This window comes from Carcharodon carcharias, chromosome 1, assembly GCF_017639515.1.
Source record: "Carcharodon carcharias isolate sCarCar2 chromosome 1, sCarCar2.pri, whole genome shotgun sequence".
Taxonomy (NCBI): Eukaryota; Metazoa; Chordata; class Chondrichthyes; order Lamniformes; family Lamnidae; genus Carcharodon; species Carcharodon carcharias.
The window spans coordinates 202,425,603-202,439,486 of NC_054467.1; the positions used below are offsets into that span (position 1 = coordinate 202,425,603).

General features: G+C 42.5%; 1 protein-coding gene across 1 annotated transcript in view; it reads right to left on the reverse strand.

Moving 5' to 3' along the window:
* Positions 1-13,884, reverse strand: part of celf4 (CUGBP, Elav-like family member 4) — a 1,275,411-nt gene that overhangs the window by 713,362 nt on the left and 548,165 nt on the right. The gene's annotated exons all lie outside the window — the stretch shown is intronic.

Below are 13,884 nucleotides of genomic sequence, written 5' to 3' on the forward strand. Positions count from 1 at the left end.
GTAAAAGGTGGCACATCTTCTACAGGCTTGATTACTGCTTAACAAAAATACAAGTGGAATTATTCACGATGATTGTCACACCACAAGTGAAAATCGTTCATTCCAGATGCAATTGGAAATAAAATGAAGTTTAATTTAATGAAATGCACTACTCTTCTTATCAATAATTAAAACCTTGCTAATCTGAATTCATCAACCAATTGTTTTCTTTTTATTTTGGAGTGTTTATGCTCATATCATAGTGCCCTTTGTTTTCAGTGGTCTACTGACTGGTAAATGCAAGATTGGTATTCTGACGAAAGGTCACAAACCTGAGCTCTGGGCTGAATTTTATCACCATGGAAGAAGCCCTGCTGCCAGGGCCAACTAAGAGGCCGTCTCTGGGACCGCCATCCAATTGAAGGACAGCAGCCTCCTCCCAGAACTATCAGCCCAATTAAGAGCCAGCAACCTTGGCAGCGCCATTGCTAGTAATGGCCTTTGTTGACGCTGTAGGATGAGGAAGAGGGCACCTCCATGATAAGCTGGCCCTGAAGGTGAGGTAAGTTTCTTTCAGGAAGCCACGACCAGGCATGCAGGATCAGGGGCATAGTCATGTTTCAGTGATGGCACCTTTGAAGCTGAGGCCCCTCTGTGGGCCTTGGAACAGCCAATAAGGCGGTCCCTCCACTGGGAACATATTGAAGGTCAGTAGGATTTACTTGACGGTCTGCCCTCCTGATGCAGGTAAAATGCCAGTGGGGGCGGGAACTGGCCCTTAATTAGTCAATTCATTGCCTTAATTGGCTACCAGGTTGGTGGCTGTGCCACAGAGGTTCCTGCCATGGCAGTGGGAAGTCATTGGGCTTCTCTCCTGACACCCACCAATATTACCAGCTCTCCTGCCTTCCAGCCCATTTCCAAAGTGCTGGAGAAAAACAGCCTTCTGTTTCTCTTCCCACAGATGCTACCAGACCTGCTCAGTATTTCTAGCATTTTCTGTTCTTCTTTCAAATTTCCAGCATCTGCAGTATTTTGCTTTTGTAGAATTCATGCAGATTCTGCTAATAATTAGAATATTTATGGGAATCAAGGAGCCTTCAGTTTGGCTTACTGTCTCATAATTTTACTTATTTTACAGGGTTTGAAAGTATGGAACTCCATACCTCTCTTACTCTTTCCTTCTTCCTACAATCTACAGTTTTTAAAAAAATCAACACATGGCATTGCCTAATATTGATCATGTTGCCAAATGAAGGATTTTTTACTGTTCATACTTCTAACCTATTCTGCATTACTGGTGCATTTCATATGTAGGAGCATAGAATACATTCATGCTAAGATAACTGATAGGACATTCTGATTAAAAATTCAAACCATGTTTGCCGAGAACTTTGTAGCAAACTATTTGAAGAACACTTTATCACTATTAGCTACACATGTTCCCTCCAAATATGGTAAAATAAAGAATTAAAGGTCTGTCTGCTCTAGATAAAAGCACATCGTGCCCACATGGAATTGCGATATAAGAGTAAAATTCCAATGTATAAAACCATATTCCTGTACAAAATTCCTCAATACATTAAATACAAATTCTTCCTTCAGCCGGAAACTGTTCCACAATTGTCTAACTTTTATAGTGCTCATTAATATAGATTATCTATTGTCAGATTTAAAGGGAAAACAACTGCATACCCTGTAATTGAGAGTTGTATCTTCATCCATTTACCAATGTTAGGAAAAAAAAGTTTCCTGTGAATATAAAGTAGGTCCCTTACTTTCTCACTAACATTAGCAAATAACAGGAAATATATTCCCCAACAACTTTGGTGCAAATATAGATTTTTGTTATGTGCTTTCTAGTTTTTGTTCTCTCTTTAGTCTGAATCAAATTAGCATTTAGTCTCTGCAGCTTATATAACTGGAGCACGTTTCTTGGCAAACTGACTGTACATTTATGAGGATTTGATACTTTAGACTGCACTGATTTTGGAAAGCCTCTCCCATCTTCTCTGTTTAATTGCAGCTAAGTAGTGAGTTCCAGAATGCTACATTTTTTCCAAAAGTGACCCAGGTAGAATCCATTGTTTTTTGTGTTAATGCCGGATATGCATTCAAAATAAGGCTTTTTTTTGATCTAGTAATGTGCCATATATAGCCTTATAATCTGCATGGGTCAGTGGTTACCAGCTAACGTAGAAGGCTTCATGCTGGCTGTCATTTATCTACTGTCAGTTGAAAGAAATATTTTTTTCAATATCCCATTTATCAGAACTTAATGAAGCATGGAATAACAGATTACTTCATAACTAAGGAAAAGCACATGCATTACTGTTTTGTTCAATGGGGGAGAGGGCGATGCTCATTTCTGAATGATGTCACCTTGGGTTTTAATCTGCACATGCTGCCCATTGTCCAATAGTCAAGTATCAGCTTTAGTAAGGTTGTGTTGAGACATCTAAGTGGTGCCCCTGAGGTTCATTTCAACAGGTAAAGAATGAACATTGGATGGAAACCTAGCTCAAGGGGTATAAGGGGTATTGTGTAGGCTGGAGGATCATCAGATGCTGCAAGGTACAAAGAATATATGGAGAATCCAATCCATCTTACTCTGTAGGGTACATTTAGCACTCTCAGCATTGAACCATTCTTGAAGTGAACATGAGGCAGAGATAGAGCTACAGCTCTACAGCTTTGAGTCTCCAACATGTGTTCTGTTTGACTGTACCTCAATCCTGGGTGTGTAATTTCATTCAAATTACCATTGATTATTAAAACAGTGTTCAAGGTAGGGGGGCAGTTTTATTATTTTTGTTTAGTTAACTTTCTTTTAGTGGAACACAAAAACAAAAATACCTGGAAAAACTCAGCAGGTCTGGCAGCATCGGTGGAGAGGAACACAGTTAACATTTCGAGCCCGAATGACCCTTCAACAGAACTAAGTAAAAATAGAAAAGAGGTGAAATATAAGTTGGTTTAAGGGGGGTGGGGGGGGGGAGGTGGTGGTTGGTGGGACAAGAAGAGCTGGATAGAGGGCCAGTAATAGACTGGCCCTCTATCCAGCTCTTCTTGTCCCACCCCCCCACCCCCCTTAAACCAACTTATATTTCACCTCTTTTCTATTTTTACTTAGTTCTGTTGAAGGGACATTCGGGCTCGAAACGTTAACTGTGTTCCTCTCCACCGATGCTGCCAGACCTGCTGAGTTTTTCCAGGTATTTTTGTTTTTGTTTTGGATTTCCAGCATCCGCAGTTTTTTGCTTTTTTTTTAGTGGAGTTTAGTAAGAGGTTGAAATTTAGTTCTTTAATCAAATAAGAGTTTTTTGCTATGTAGTTTTTGATAATAGTCGGAAATATTTCAAATAAATTGGAAATGGCAGTTAAAATCACTTCACATTTACGGTTTAGGTACACAATCCAACATGTTCCATACTGAAATAGGGAACATGAAGCTGTTCAAAGGAGCTATGTGTCACAAAGGAAGCAATTTTGATACTTTCTGAGAAATCTGCATTAAAACAATTTGGATCAACATTTGGCTTTGATGGGCAGCTTTTGTATTTGCCCAATTTGGGAGAGAGATGAACCCCCTAAAACATCTGGAATTGGCCTGATCATAGCAAAAATGACAGTATGCCTCCCATATTGAGAGTAATGCTGGAGGCTCACTGGAACAGATGTGGGTGGTCTGTAAGCTGCTGCTGACAAGAGTTGTTGAGAGAATGTAAAAGGGATGTGAACACTTAGTGATATTGCCACATTAAGGGGAAGGAACTTCGTTAAAAAGTCTATAAATATTGTGAATGCACAGTGCAATTTTTCCAAAGGGTTAATGATATCCCAAAGAGCAGAATTTTCAGCTCAGCGGGTGGGCGCGGTTGGTGGACCTGGGATCGGCCAGGAAACAGGCCGCAGCCCACAATCAGCCCCTGACTGCAATTCCACATCGGCAGGCCAATTAAGGGGGGAGGAGGTCATCGCACCTCACAAAGAGGGCATGGGAGAAGGTTACAGTGCAGGTCAGCAGCCATGACATGGTGCAGCGCCGGAAGATGTCCAATGACCTGCTGTGCTCAGGAAGGGTGAGTACCATGTTGGCATGGATCAGTGTGCAGAAGTGTTAAAGCATGCCCACCCACGCTCCCCCTACCACCCCCCCCACCCCTTAACCCCACCCCCCCCAACCACCCGCACCCCCCCCCACCACCCGCCGCCGCCGCACCCCCCCCCCAACCCCAGGCTGTCCTTTCAGGACAGGACAAGCCGTAATCAGTCATAGAGGTCACGTACAGGCAGAGGCCCACCCAACCTGCTGCTGCTCCCCAGATTTGAGCAGGATGCCCTAGAGCTAGAGAGCTGGCACTTGTGGAGAGATGGGGGCGCCAGATGAAGGTAAGAGTGCAGTGCACAGAGGTGAGAATTTTGGATTGTGCAACCATTCTGCTGTAGTCTCTTTATTGATGGGAGCCTCAAAACTGGAGTCCCCATTGATCATTGGAAGAAGATGGCATCATGATGCAGATCCCCATTGTCTCACCAGGATGCCTAGCATGCACAGTGACAGTGTGATGACTTTAATTAATGACATGTCCTTTTTCTCGCTTAGATTCACCAGCATGCACTTGCTTTCTGGACCCTGAAGAGCCACCCCTGTCACTGGAGGACCACTGGGCTTCATTTGCACCTGCGTCACACCCGCTCTCTGAACCAGGCACCAGTGCAGATATCAGCACCTCGGTGGGCATTAGATTGGTGGCTAGAATGTTGGTGCACATTGGTGAGGGTGCTTGACACTTGCTTGAGGTGCAGGTGGAAGAGGAGAGTGCCCTGGCAGGATGCTGGCAGTCAGGGGACTGCTGGGGACCAGGGCTAAGCTGAACCGAAGACAGATGAAGAGCCCCTGGAGTCGTCCATTAGTCAGCAGATGCTGGATGTGTAGTGGGATATCTGGGAGGATCTAGTGGAGAGCCATGAGGGTCTGGGTGCCATGGTGTCCATTATGGAGGAGTCCATGCAGAGCATCAGCACTACGTTGGGCCTTATGGTCGACGACACTGCCTGCTCAATTGAGAGAGTGGCGACTCTCATGAAGAGCTCCAGGGGCAGAATCAGGGGTTCCTGGGGTTGCACTCAGACCTGCAAGCCTTCACTCTTTTTTTGGTGCAGCGTACACCAGTATGTAATGCTGGATGTGAGTGGCTCTAAACTTTATTGCACAGGCACTGAGTGGACTTTGGGTTCAAATGAAAGGGCATCCAGGATAGAGGCAGCAACCCTGGCATGGGGTGGAAGCAGGTCTTTGGTAACCTAGTTGAAGGAGCATTGGATCAAAACATATTTTCCTCCCTGCGGGTCACTGAGGTTTGCCTCCATGTCCTCAGCATTCTCCTCACCATGCTCATCTTCTGACTCACTTCTGGATTCATCATCTGTGGCCTGTGCAGCTGTTTCAAGATCCTCTTCCTCCACTGGGTACCCCGTTGCCAGTGCCAGATTGTGGGGAGCACAGTATGCAACCACTATCAGTGACACCTGCTCTGCGAGGTATTGCAGCGCATCCCCTGAATGATCCAGGCATTGGAAGTGCATCTTCAGAAGACCTTTTGTCCTCTCTATCACTGCTTGTGTGGAGGCATGACTCCTATTGTAACACTTCTCTGCTTCTGATCTTGGGTGATGGAGAGGCATCATAAGCCACCTTTTCAAAGGATAGCCCTTGTCACCCAGCAGCCATCCATCCTGACTGGCTGGAGCACTGAAGAGCCTTGGCACCTGGGTGTGTCTCAGGATGTAAGTGTCATGGGAGCTGCCAGGGTACCTTGCACAGACTTGTAGGATCAGCATCCTATGATCACACACTATCTGTACGTTCATGGGGTGGAATCCCTTCCTGTTGACTAAGGCACCCGGCTGACCCGCTGGCGCCTTGATGGCCACGTGTGCAGTCGATGGCACCCTGGACACGGGGGAAGCCAGCAATCACTGGAAAGCCTTTGGCTCACTCAGCCTGGCTGACTTTGCGCATAAAGTGAAGAATAAATGTCAGTACTCACCTGAACAGAGCTTCTATCAACAGCTTGATGCAACTGTGGACAGCTGATTGGGAGACTCTACACAGATCCCCCACTGGCCCCTAGAAAGAGCCGGAGGCATATAAGTTGAAGGCCACTGTGACCTTCAGAGCCACTGGCATAGGGTGTCCACCTACACAGTCAGAGCTGATCTCAGGCCCAGTCACCTGACAAATGGAGGTTACAGTCTTCCTCGAGAGGCGGAGCCTCCTTCAGTATTGCACCTCGGACATACTGAGATAGTTGCGTCACCGCCTGTAAACCCTGGCAGCAGGATAGCGACGTCTTCGGTGGCCTCTTCCACCTTGGACTTCCTGCTGGCCCTGCATCCCTTGTGGCTGCACCTCTCCTCCCACAGGCCCCTCCCCTGGAAGTTGCATGGTGGGCACTTGGCCTCCTCTCCCTTCTGCCTCTCTCTTCCTCAGAGGAGGAGGTGCCTCCAGCAGAGACCACAATCCCCATTACCAGGGTAACGGAAGGATATCTGATATCTGGAAGAGTCCAAATGGTTTGAATCCTCCCTGGGCTTGGGGACAGCAATTGTCCTGAAGTGAAGCCTGGAAACACTAAGAATGAAGCCCCGAACAAAAAGGAAGCTTTCGAGTACCAATAAGCAACCAGCAGCAAACCATCTCCAAAACTCCTCACTACTCTCAACGGCAATGCTGCTGACCCTTTTTATCCCACCCTTGGATGAGGTTGAGCAAATTGTCAGCTGCCTGCCTGTTTTGCCCGTGCAACAACGCAACATCGCACGGGCAATGTAAAATCTAGCCCACCGACTGAAATATCACATGGGTGCACGATGACATCAGGAGAGTGATGGCCTCGCGATGCTCTCCTGGCGTCGTCACGCGCCATTTTACACTCAAGTGGGTCAGGCACATGCCCACCCACTCAGCGAAAAATTCTGCCCCATGTGTTTGATACAATAAACATGACGACAAGAAATAAAGTCTGTGCTGATTGATACATCAGCCGCCAGTTTCAGACATCTGTGGCCAACAGTCATTGATGGTGCAGCTAGAGTCTTTGCTAGGCTGGAAGGAGATGCATTCAACCTTGCCAGCTGCTGGAAACACAACTCAGTCATCGCAGCATTTAGCTCCTATGGATACAGTAGCGTAATGGCTATGTTAGTACTCTTGGAACCTGGTGAACTTCAAATTGCACCCTGGAAATCTTAGAATTTTAAAACGTATTTTTCAAAGCTCTAGAAATATAAAGCCGAATTCATTAAAACAACCGCCCCTGAAGCTGTTGGAACCATCAACATTCCATAATGTCCTTGAGAGAAGGAAGTTTGATAACCTTGGTCTGAAATTTAATTCACTCTAGTTCCACATCAACTTGTAATTGTTCTCTGAGTTGCCTAAAGAGTCATTTTTTTATTCATTTAAGGGATGTGATCATCGCTGGCTAGGTGGTGGTGAGCTGACTTCTGAACCACTACAGTCCATTTAGTTGTATGCTAGGGATTTGGCAAAAAATACCAGCCTTTCCCATGACGCCCACAACCAAGAATGAACATATTAGCATCATCACAGCTTTTGCAGTTTCTCCAAACCTCCCTTTGCCTTTTTCCTCAGTTAAGAGGATCTGGCAGTTGGGTAAAGTTTTCCTCTGGCTGACTCCCAACTATGTGGCACCTCTCTGTTCCTCATCCTCCAAAAAATATAAATATACTAGAATTTCCATAGATTGAACTATTCTATTGATTTGTAAGATCAAGTTAAAAAATCACAGTATCCAAGCCCATGGAACAAACCCATTCCACTAGCTGAACTGCCTTTGCAATTCTCAAAAACAACAAATTAGGCTTACTATTTGCCTTTTACATTACTTCTGGATCCATTACAGCACTTGTACCAAAGTGTACTTAAGAAACCCTGAATGCCTGTTTCAGGTGGTTAGCCCCCTTTGCCAAAACCCCTAGAAATGTGCCTGATATGCATTATGGGGAGGGATCTGGCATAACCAAATGGAAAATTTATGAGTGGAAATTGAATTTTATTTATCATAACTCTTTGAAAAATAACTCTGGACTTATTGAACTGTTCTTTCCCTATACCATCAGCACCACCATTCTGGAATCATGACTTCAAGCAGTAAACACAATCATGCATTTAATATAGCATTATGGTATTAAATTGCTTATTCTAATGTTGTCCAGCCTATCATTAACACCTGTAACTCCTTGAATTCATTAAGAAAGAATCTGAATAATGGGGTGAGTGGTTTGCCATCATTTATGTGCAGACATTTTTTTTTCAAAAAAGCAGCATTCTGATACTGTGCCATAATGGTAAAAAACAAAAAAAACTGTAGTTGGATGAACAATAAGCAACAGTGTAGTCGTCTGGTAGTATAGAACATGAGTATTGCTGAAAAAAGAGACATGTTTTTTGTCTTGCACTCATCAGGTCACTTTGCAAGACTCCCAATGTAAGGGAAGAACAACAATTTATACTGTATGAGAAGAGAGCGTTGATTGGTTGGCAAATGGACTCTGATTGGTAGAGGTACATTACTAGGATGTACCTATTGATGGTGATTGACAGTTAACTGCCAAGCATTGTTTCAAATTTAAACCAGATAGTTTGACCCTGATTGGTCAATGCATTGACCTGAGGAATATGTCAGCAAATGGCTGTTTGTTTAGCTAAAACAGGCGCTATGGCTGCACATGTTCTTTCTGTCTGCAAAGAACAGGGCCCTGTGTATTAAAAAAATGTAGCTTCCAGTGCATGCAAATGTGCCACACTGCGAGCCCAGCTGACAATCTTAAATTGGTTGTCAGCGTAATTCTTAGCACACTGAGGATTATTTAGTACATGTCGTCCAATCACAGAATCACATCTAATGTTGGCCACTTGGTTTTGAGTTTTGTAAACATGGGCTGGTTAGGTACTTTGCCAATTGCAAACAACAGCTTGGACATGCTCTTTGATACAATCTGCCAGTCTTTGGGAGTACGGCCTACTTATCTAGCATCACACTGGCACTGGAATTAATATAGCACCTTACGCATTTGTGTGATAGGTAGAATATCTTTTTGGCTTTACGGTAGCATCCTGTTAGTGGTGAATACCACTCGTGTTGCTACTACATAGTAGCAATGTGAAACAGCTAGCTTCACCTGGGGAGCAGTCAAATGAAATCCCCTTCTTTGATGTAGTAGTTGAGAAATCTGTCAGGGGTTTTCTACCATGGCCTACTGCTAGCCCAATTTCACAGGTCAATATACGCTTTGAGATTCTTGCAGTTCCGCATGCTATAAGGTTGGTCTTATTGGCAACCTTGTAAAGAGGGCCACATGCTCACCATGCAAGCTTGCTGCTGAAATAGGACGCATCAAAGGCATCCTCCAGGATAATGGCTACCCTGATTAGATCATTTCACACTGTATCTCACACAAATTCATGTTTGCCGTCACTTTTGGCCCTGAAAAGTGCCCAGTCTACCTCAGGTTATCCTGGAAGGGCAAGGTATCTCAAAAATTTGAGCAACAGGTGAAGTTAGCTGTTTCATGCTGCTACTATACAGTAGCAACATGAGTGGTACTCACCACTAACCGAAAGCTGCCATCAAGCCAAAAAGATATTCTGCAATCACAAAAATGAGTAATGTGGTACATGAATTTCAGTGCCAGTGTGATTCTAGGTATGTATGCCATACGTCCCAGAGACTGACGAATCATATCAAATAGCATGTCCCAGCTGCTGTTCATGACAGGCAAGGTACAGATGGTACCCAACCAGCCCGTGCTTGAAAAACTCAAAACACAGTGTCCAGCATTAAATGTGATTTCATGATTGGACAGCATTTGCTAAATGGTCCTCAACATGCTAAGAATTACATTGACAACCAATTTAAGATTGTCAGTTAGGCTCACAGTAGGGCACATTTGCATGTACTGGAAGCCACATATATTAATACGCAGGGCCCTGTTCTTTGCAGGTGGAAAGAACATGTACACACATTGCACCTGTTTCAGCTAAACAAAATAAATACTCATTCCGCAGGGCAATGCCTTGACCAGTTTTAATATCAACTAGCTGCCTAGTTTTAATATCAAACAATGTTTGGCAGTTAATTGTCCATCACCATCAATTGGTGCATTCTCCATGGCAATACCTCTACCAATCAGAGTCTACTTGCCAACCAATTAGCACTCTCTTCTCATAAGTATAACTTCTTGTTTTCCCCTAATATTGGTATTAGACCATAAGACCATAAGACAGAGGAGCAGAAATTAGACCATTCAGCCCATCGAGTCTGCTCCGCCATTCAATCATGGCTGATGAGTTTCTCAACCCCATTCTCCCGCCTTCTCCCCGTAACCTTTGATCCCCTTACCAATCAAGAACCTATCTATCTCCGTCTTAAATACACTCAGTGACCTGGCTTCCACAGCCTTCTGTGGCAATGTTCTTATGAAGTGTCCCGACGAGTGCAAGATGCAAAGTTTTGATATGTCTCTTTTTTTCAGCAATAGGCAACAGATTGTTAGCGAGCTGATGGTTGTGGTGCACTTGATGGATAAAAGGTTGAAGTATAGTCCTGCATGGAAGATCCCTATATACAATTCTAACTAGATAGCTCTTCCCATTTTCAAATTCAAATAGCGTTCTCGCAATGCCTAATCCTATTGGGAATAATGCCTATTGGCCAGCCAGTTATAATATCTAAAATGTATAATATATCTACTAAGGTACAATTGTTTCACCATGACATCCCAGACATAACATGCCACATATAGGCTAACCTCCCACTCTGAAAGACTTTAAATGACCATTGCACTGTGCAATTAGGGCACCAATACAGCTGCCTATTATGTGACTTCATTCATTTCTAATTATGTATAAAACAAGGAATCTTTAGACCAAAGTAATAAAGGCTGCAATGTAGTCAATTGCCAGGGATGATGTAATAAAATAAATAAAATGATGGCCACTTACTCTCTTCCCATTGCTCATAATTTTTGCCGATATATAATGGTCTTAGTAAAATTTGATACCTATTAATGACAATTCAAAGTAGCACTGAAGTACAGAGCAAAGAGTAAGAAGTTATAGGGATATCATCATTACCGGTTAATGATCCACGGGATGCTATACCACAGAAAATAACTGCTGTCATTAAATCAGTTCTCAAAATTATAGCATATATAACTTCTCATTCCATCACTATTTTATCTGTACCACTGTGGTCAATGTTCCTTCAAACTTTCCCTTATTGCTCCATCTGAACTCCAACTAAATGAGCACTCTGTCTGCTCCCTACAATCTAATTGTGTAGCAATTATGACTCATTGGGGGTGAAATTAGTTTATGCCAACAGTGCGAAATGAGCTTGTGGCGAATCAGCTGCCAATTTTTCACCATGCCTGATCTTCCTTCCACTGAAGTTCACAGAATGGTTGCTCAATCTCTTTCCGGAAGCTCGATTCTATCTCACTGTCATTTTTACTTGGTTTGAAATTAGAAATATTGGCAGTATTTTCCAAGTCAATGGAAACCAATTTCATTCCCTTTGTCTCCTAGTTTTACTTATTTTACAGGGTTTGAAAGTATGGAAATCCATATTTCTCTCATTCCTTCTTTCTACAATCTAGTTTTTTTTAAAATAAGCAACACCTGGCATTGCCTAATATTGATTACCTTGTCTATGAGAGATTTTTTACTGTTTATATTTCTAATCTGTTCTGCATTACTGGTGCATTTTACATGTAGAGACAGAATACATTCAAGGTGCTAAGATAACAGAAAGGACGTTCTGATTAAAAATTAAAATCCTGTTTGCCGAGAACTTTGTTACAAACTATTTGAAGAGAACTTTACATGTGAACGTACAAATTAGGAGCACAAGTAGACCATTCAGCCCCTTGAGTCTGCTCCACTATTCAACAAGATCATTGGCTGATCTGATTGTGGTCTCTGCCTATCCTCGATTGACTCCCTTGTTAGTCAAGAATCTGGTCTATCTCTGCCTTAACAATATTCATCAACCCTGCCTCCTCCACTCTCTGGGGAAGAAAGTTCCAAAGATATAATCAATATAAACTACACATGTACCTTCGAAATAGGGTAAAATAAATAATTAAATGCTAGATCTGTCTGCTCCAGATAAACACGCATCATGACAAAACAGAAAAGCGATATAAGTGCAGAATTCCAATGCCCTAAATCACAGGGTTGGTGAATAATTTTCGTGGTTGGGGCAAGCAGCCTGTATGAACACAGACATAGCACCTGCCCCAGTGGACAATTGGGAAATCAGAGTGGCTCCATGTTGAGCAGCAGTGACTCTTAACAGATCAAAAAGGAAACTTTTGAAAAAATATTTTTTTGACTAGAGCAGGAGGCCACTGGCCATTACTGAATAATTGATTTGTTTTTCTGAGATCAATTATCTTTCCCCGCTCCGTTGTGAGGGCTTTCTTAAGGCCTAGTGGAGACCTTTGTGCCATTAGAGTCATACTGACTGGAAACCTTGGGATAGTCTGGAAACTATACTGTAGACATCCACTCAAAGTCTTAAGAAGACAATGAGAAGGAGTGGATGACTTTCCCACCAATCTCTAATAATGATTTGCTCCATGATTTGAATGGAGTGCAGGACCCCTTCCCCTCCATCCTGCCCTTCGCCATGTACAATCCAATTGCTCTGCACTTTCCCCCAGCCCATGGAATTTTGAAATGTGACCTCACCTTTTTATTACAGATATAACATATATCCAACCTAATAACTGAGATTCTCTGGACTTAGTAAAGTCATGTCAATAACTATTGCTGACATTATTGTTGTAAGCAACACTTGACAAACAGAGCACTTTACTGTAATTCTGTTGTTAGACCAAGATTTTAATTATTCAAACATCAGATAGGAAAAGACGCCTTATTGAGAACTAACGTACTGGCACTCCAGCATGGCATATAAAGAAAAATCATCTTGTCACATACTACAGTTATAAAGTTTTTTAAATATATATATATATATATAAATAAATATAAGTCCTGATGCATATCAGGAATCAGAAAGTTAAAAAGGCATTTGTGGGAGAGGATTGAAACTGCAGTCTCTCTTTCTTCTTGGATTGTTTTGCTAAGCAGTTCGTTAGGCGCTCATGCCAATAGAAAATCTAACCACATAGAAAATGGGCAAAACAAATGAAGGCTAAGACCTAAAGATAATTTGGCAAAGCAATACATACTTAGGTTATTGAAGAGATTCAATCACAGCATCAATATTTTCCAGCATTTTAATTTTGTAGTACAGTTTTTATTTTCATTTCGGCTTGTGGAGCAAATACAGAGCTCTATAGAACATGGAGATACTATAAAATAATTCAGAGCAGTCAAGGCATGAGCCTCTGATGAAGTGATTGTGCTATGTGTTACCACAGGTCCACAGATGTTAACTGCTATTCTTATGTCTTGAAATATCTTGAAAAATGTCTTGAAGACATTTTCTTCAATAGCCCAGTTTTGCTTAGTAAATATCCATGTGTATGCCTTAAACACCTTTATATTTAACATAGCTCCTTCAATGTCTTCAGAGTCCGGCTGTGAGGGGCACATCTCGGTCTGTCTTTTAAATTAATGTAATGAATTCTCAAAAAGATTTAAGTTAAGAACCATGATGTGCAGGAATACAGCTGTATAATAAATGTTGGCAATATGAAAATAGAAAATGTCTTATCTCATTGTTTGAATACCTCTTAGTATATTATTCTTCTCAATTTTAGTAATCCATTTACCAAAATCCTAAATCTTTTCAAATATATAGAGATCACTAGCTAAGTTAATTGAGCTTTCCACACACGAAACTG